This window comes from Phoca vitulina, unplaced genomic scaffold (assembly GCF_004348235.1).
Source record: "Phoca vitulina isolate PV1807 unplaced genomic scaffold, GSC_HSeal_1.0 scaffold3, whole genome shotgun sequence".
NCBI lineage: Eukaryota > Metazoa > Chordata > Mammalia > Carnivora > Phocidae > Phoca > Phoca vitulina.
Window position 1 is genome coordinate 48,503,961 of NW_022589706.1, and position 7,353 is coordinate 48,511,313.

A 7,353-nucleotide genomic window follows, 5' to 3' on the forward strand; every position below is an offset into this window, starting at 1 on the left:
AAACTAAATTCATGCATATTCTCTAAATAAACTTTTTAGACTAAGAAAAAAAGTCTTCTTCTTCCTCTAATAAAGTTTTCTTAATTTTTCAATACATTTCAATTTACTTTCTTCAACTTAGTTTGTGCAATGAAGAATGGGACTGCACATATTCAGAAAACATCTATAATTAATAATTTATAACTTTCTTTGGAGGCAGAGATCTAATGAAGTAGGAAACAAAACATTGGTACATTATCTGATCCACACTCTTCAACAACACCATTTACACCTGGGATTTTTATTGACACTTTTCATTAAAAAAAAGTATTTAGTTATAATGAACTCAGAAAACTGATACTGATATTCCAAAGAATTAAGCATTTCCATCCTACAGTTGAACAGTAACAGAAATGTTTGCATCTGCAACTTCCTTTAAGTAGTTTAAAATATTTTATAATTAACATGATTATGAAATATTTAGAATATTTCATGTTTTCTTTTAAAATTTTATGTAAGTGTTATCTACTCAAAGACGAAAATGATAGTAGTGATTGCCACTCCACATCTACTGGAGTAAACTGTAAAAGGAGAAATTTTTTTTTTTTTTTTAAGTTACAGAAAGTATACTAAAACAGCAACATTTTAGTGCTAAACAGTACCTTACTAAACCAGCATCTTCACTGTTAACATAATAACACAATGGCCCAGAAAATTTAAGGATGTCACTAAAATCATAAAATTGATTACATCTCAAGTCTCTTACTTCTTACCAAGGTTGAAAGCATTCAATTGCTCGGCTTTAATACCCACGGGGAAACTGGAAATAACATTTGTATCCCTTTTATTACATTTTCTCATACCTTCCACAAGTTAGGCAAACTGTACATTGATATTCAACCATTTCTCAGAGATGCTCTAGTTTATAAAAGGCATCATCATCTGTGAGGTGATGTCAAAGATGTGTGCCACCTCTTCTACCCCCTGAGGAATAAAAAAGCTACTGACAATAGAAAAGACAAAAAAAGAAAGTTTGAATGGCAAAGCCATAATCTTAAAAGCTATCCTGCTCATCTTTCCTACTGCAAAGAGTGCCTTCACAAAGATAAAGATCCATGTCTATCGAAGTAATATTATTTCAGGGAAAAAATATTTTAACCCCTGATAAATACCTGTCTTTCCCCCAAAGTAGTATCTAATAAACTAAGAAGTTTGGACAGGCATTTGGTATAAGAAGATTTAACCAGAGTTTTTATCTTTTTAATCAAAATAAAAAATTAGCATGTTATCTATAATCTACCATATACTCAGTGCTTACTAAGTGGTAGTAGACATTCTTCCAAGAACTTTCTTTGTATCAGCTTGTTATATCTTCCTAAATAACCATATTAAGTGAAACTATTATTGTTTCTATTTTATAAATGAGAGGAAGCTGATACACAATTAGCTGAATCTCATGTACCACACAGTAGCAACTCTCTTGGACACTGCTTAAACTCTGATTCTTTGTTGAATAAATTAATTATATAATCTGACACCATTTACACAGATTTAGCCACCATTAATAATGTTCAACAATATTAATAAGCATGCTATAAATGCTTACTGATTGCTATTGCTTGGGGAACAATATACATTTTCCTTCTTGAAATACTAAAGAAACAAAAGGCTCTATCGTGTATCCAGCCTAGCTAGTTCTTTTTAGGACATTTCAACTTTTGAAGAAGGCATATAGAAATATAGAGTTATCTACATCTATATAGATATAGATATATCTGTATACATATACAGATACTTTCATACACACACACACGCACGCACGCACACGCACACAAAGACAAATGGAGAAAGAGAGAGAGAGAAAGACAGACATCGAGATCCCAAAGAGTTAATCTGCACTAGAAGTATACCATAGCCTTAGGAATAATGTGCAATACTGTGTTCTTTCCCTCTATGTCTGAAACATCTTTTACTGTTGGATAAAAGATTGATTTGGCTGGAGTTAGACAAACCCAGGTGGCTCCCTGGTGCTTATCATGTGCACATATTGCCTAGCACCTGCTGAATATTACTTCATTCTGTTCTTTTCTGTAATAGCCCTTTAACCACAAAATTAATAGTGCACTCAGAGGTGTAAAATGGAAACTAAGCACACATTATTCCAAATTGTTATTATTTCTTTCAGATTGGCTTGAAGGTATTTCACCATTTGGGGACCCAGAACTGGTACATTTGTCTGGTAACACATGGTCAAGCAGAGTCTAATTTTCTAATATCTGGTGCAGTTACAATTTCCTTATAAAATATGCATGCCTTTGAGTGGAGAGATTCTAAGTGGTAAATATAAATGACTTTTTGTGTGATTTACTCTTTCTTTTTATGATTCTTTTAAAGTGCTCTATTAATATAGATTTATTAATATGGCATGGGTTGGGTTCACAGAAATGAGACTTAATTGCCCTTCAGAATAAAGAAAAATGTTATAAAAATGTAATCAGTGTTTATAGTATGTATTTGTATGTGTGACTCACTGAAAAGCCATAGAAATATAGGATATATGAGAGATTCTGTGTAAAGAATAAAGATGTGTTTGGCAATTGAGCTCAACACATAAAATTTGCCTACTAAAATTCAATTCATATAATCTGTTATTAATTCTAAATTACAATAATACAAAAATTATAAATTGAAGTAAGCAATCTATAACTAACATTGTAATCTGTTATTAATTTACCTTAAATATTTAATGAGTTTCTTTTATAATTATTCTGATTCTAGAGTGACAAACATGAAAGATAATGGTCCTCAAAGAGATCTTAGTCTAGGGAAAGTTGGGCATGTATAAAGAGATGAAAAAGAAAATATAAACAGATAATCTGACTAGGAAATTCGAGGAAGTTCCTAGAATTCTGAGACTCCAGTATAAGCATGATTATAACTCAGATTATTCAGTCTATCAAAAAAAAAATGACCAAGGAACTAATGATATTCAAACAAAGCTAACTATGCAACATACCAACTCTTGAACCGCATCATCACAAGTTTAAGAAATTGTGATCTCTTAGATTTACCTTGGGTTGCTTCTTGTGAGATAGATTTTGGTATCTTTGTTTCCCCATGTGCTACTTCTACTCATTTTAAGTGAAATTTTGAAAGAAACCAACATAGTGCTTGTGTGAGTTAATACAAACTTTATTAATAAATATTTGCATGCTCCTCCAGTGTTATCTCATGCTAATATTCCTAAACACTGAATACCAAATTATTCAAGTTAATAACCAATCATCCAGCATGATCCTAATTAGTTTGTGAACTTACCTACAACTGAGATATAACACTTGAGATGGAAGCACCTGCTGAACCCTGTGATGAGGAGGTATCTGTGTTTGGGCACATCTCCAATATTTAATTAACCTGTCATCTTTTATTATGTCTCTGCAAAGCATCTAAATCTTGTACAAGGGAAACATGCTAAAAATATTTCGAAACCAAACCTACCATTAATATACAGTTAGTCAAATACAGGCATCATATAATTTTTGTAAATTACGGTGTTTTTCAGCTTTTTATGGTTAAAGTTTGGGCAAGTCCAACTCAGAGTAATTTTAAATACATTAAGCAAAGCAAAACTCAGGACATGATTCTACTTCACCTGGACATTACTTTGTAATTATTCTTTTCAGCTGGGCTCAAACACTCAGATGTGAAATACCTTGACCAATATTTTACCTAAAAGAGCCTGGACTACAAGTACATTCAGAATGATGACACAGCATATTTTAATTATATAATATGAGGTCCTGTACAGAAGAGTTCTATTTCACTAGAATCCTTATCCCCATTTTATGTGTGTGTGTGTGTGTGTGTGTGTGTGTGTGTGTGTGTGGTGTAATTACCAGTTAAAAATAAGTACTCTATTTCAGGAGTTGCTCATGAGTATAGAACCCTAAGTTGAGTTTGGATTCAGGGTTCTCTAAGTGACCTGGCCCTTACTCAGATATGACACTTTTAACTAAAGTAAATTCGTGAAGCATATCTATAGGTAATTTTTATTAACAGCTTTTAATTTGTCTACTTGTTTATGAATATGCTTTTGATAAAGCATAATATTTAGAATAATATAATTAATATTTCCCTAGCCATGATATTTTCTTAGCCAATGGTTCTTTTTATTCATTGAAATTTCTATCAATTATTCTATGGTAATAGTCCATTAAAAAGAATTAACTTCCATTTACTATTCCAGACCCAGTGGTGACAAGGAGAATAAACTGGTTGCAGCCTTTTCTGAAAGAAGAGACGGGTTGTCTCAGTATTTCATAGGAGACTCATGCATAACTCAGGAATGTGCAAATTTTCGCACTGCAGAATACACTTGTGTTAAACAGAGCACTTGTAGATGACATTTGTGGCAGGTGAAAGCTCATAATATCTTCCAAAATGTGAAATTTAACCTATTATGATCTGATTTTTTAAACATATATTGTCTGCTTTTTCTTTCCTTAAAGCTAATAGTAATAATGACTACTATATAATTAAAAATACACTTAAATGTAGGGTATCACCTAAATTAATGTTACATATAAAAAGAAAAAAGGGGGGGAGTGCCTGGGTGGCTCAGTCAGTTGAGCGTCTGACTCTTGGTTTTGGCTCAGGTCATGATCTCCGGGTGGTGAGATCAAGCCCCATGTTGGGCTCTACACTCAGCTGGGAATCTGCTTAAGGGTTATCTCTTTCTCCCTCTCCCTCTGCTCCTACCCTGGCTTGGGTGTTCTCTCTCTCTCTCTCTCTCACACACGCTTAAATAAATCTTAAAAAAAAAAGAAAAGAAAAGAAAAGAGGATGAATAAACCCATTACCTATATAAATTGTACAAGAGCATAAACTTTCCTAAATTCTACAAGTGCCAGTGCCAACACATTGTAAATGTAACATACAAATGTGTTTCTGACATAGGAGTCTGACTTTTCCAATTATAAGATGTGACTCAGTAGGACTGTTACTACCAGAAGTTACACTTCACGATTCAAGCAGTAAATGACTATTACTGCTCCACATGACTAAAAAAATTATGTAACTGTTCCAACTTCAACTTGCCACTATAGTGAACAGTCTGAGGCTTCAATAGTTTTGACCTTTAGCAAAATTTTAAACTGCAAATGTACTACCATTTTTCTGGAATTGTTTATCTTTCTATAGTAACTTTTGCCTAAAACAAGAGTATGAATGAGATGCCACCAGAAATTAAGACAATGCTTTGCTCCTCATCAAATGTAGATGATTTTTTTACAAACCAAACACATGACACAATAGATGCCTAAATAATAGAAATTATTTGACACTACTTATTTAAATATATGTAATTCAATTTATTAACTTCTATGTGTTCTAGATATTAGAAATAGCTAATTTGGATCTTCAATAAAGTGAATATATTAATCATCAATTCTACTGACCTTTCTGAGATACATAATTCTTCCACAGACTTTCAAAGTTCCATGTTTAGGCCAAATGTGATGTGCATAGTAGGTGAATAATAAATATTTTTGAGTGAATAAATGTAAGAATCATAAATGGATATTCCAGTTTTATACTCACTTCAGCAAAACGCATAGCAGATTTATTTTATCACAAGTGATTGAATCTGCTATAATTATATTGAGGTAGAAATCTCACTTAGCTATCAGAGTACAGGAAGAGAAGAATAATACGGTACAAATCAAAGTTATGCTATAAAATGTATAGTCATATCATAAGATTTCCTCACTAAAAACAATAGATGTCAAAATAGACACAAGTACTGATAGATTTTATCTAACCAGAGTGTAATCAAAAATAATTTTGATTGAAAATTATAATAAAATTTTAATTCTCATAACAGAGTTTATAAAATTTCTAAGAATAAATTTATGGTTTATGTATTCTGTTATAATACTCAAGTAGCTTTCCCCAATTTTGATTCCAATTAAATATTTCTTAAGTAGAAAATAATGATTCCTGTTATCAACATATATTATAGTTCAGTATAATTAGTATTGAGAAATAAATAATATTTGATATTTTCTTGTCTTAGATTTTATATTCCTTATGCTTCAGGTCAGAGAAGTGTAAGAAAATGCATTTATAATAGTTAGTTTATCTAGATAATATTGGAGAATAAAACACTTAAAATTAAAAAAAAAATTCACCTATTCTGCACAAGATGCAACATTATTTGGGTATTGGCTATCACCTGAATTTGAGAATTGCTTTTAAAATGCCAGTATTTATTTCCTAAGACCATATCCACATTTGTATCTATCCCTATCTGTATACTAACATACAAATAACTGAAACTAATTTATTAAATACCTTACACTATTTGTCTTAAAAGATTTTAATGGTTAAAAACAAAATGGCACTGTCTTTACATAGAAAGCTATGTCATGGCAATTAGTTAAATGAAAAACCAGCAAATTTTCCAGACTTAACTCTCATCAGTAGAGTCAGTTGTATGCTTTGGTTCATCACCCCTACAACCTGCCTTTGGGCCCAAGGCATTTCTGCTGGCACTGCCAGGAATACCCTGGAAGGTCAAAGGGAGCTGCCTCACCCAAGGTCATATGCCTCCCTTGAAATAGCACTCATCCAATGACCTGTCAGAAGTGAGAGTAAAACACCCCAAGCTCATGCCTCAATTTGGGACATTTCTGATGGTCACTCCAACTCCAGAGTTCCTTGTGGGATATGCTGAGGTCATTATCCCAACCACACTGCACTTCCCTTCTTTCCCTACAGTCCTGCCTCCTTCCCTCCCTCCTCACAGATGTTATTCCTGGGAGTATCCCCCGTAAACTTTCTGCATGTAAATCTGCACCTCAGAGTCTGTTCCCAGAGAATCTAATCTAAGATGCCTTCTGTGTTGGAAGAGGAAAATAGGAGCAGACGGTGGGGGAGGAGGCGGGGGCAGTGATTTTCAAACAGTTTTTCTTACTGGAGAAATGAGTGTGAGGAGAAATGCTTACATGTTTTTCCTTGGGCAGAACAGTTAAATTAAGGCTAGCCATAGAGACAATAGTTAGAATTACTTCACTGCAATCCATAACAGCAAGAATGTAAATCAGTATTCTGCAGGGGAGAAAATGTGAGTCAAATGAAGAGACTGAGGAAGTATCAAATTAAAACCTTAGCGCAGAAATTCTCAGTGTTCATGTGGTTGAATATCTGGAAGTCAAAGCATTCTTTGCTGAACACTAGGAAATACTGACATTGGATTTTATAATTCAGAATAAAAATCATTTTTTTTACCAGCAGAAAGTGCCTATATTATTACGGAACAGCAAAAGGAAATCACTCTTTGTTTAACAAAACGCTCTATAGTTCTAAACATGCCTT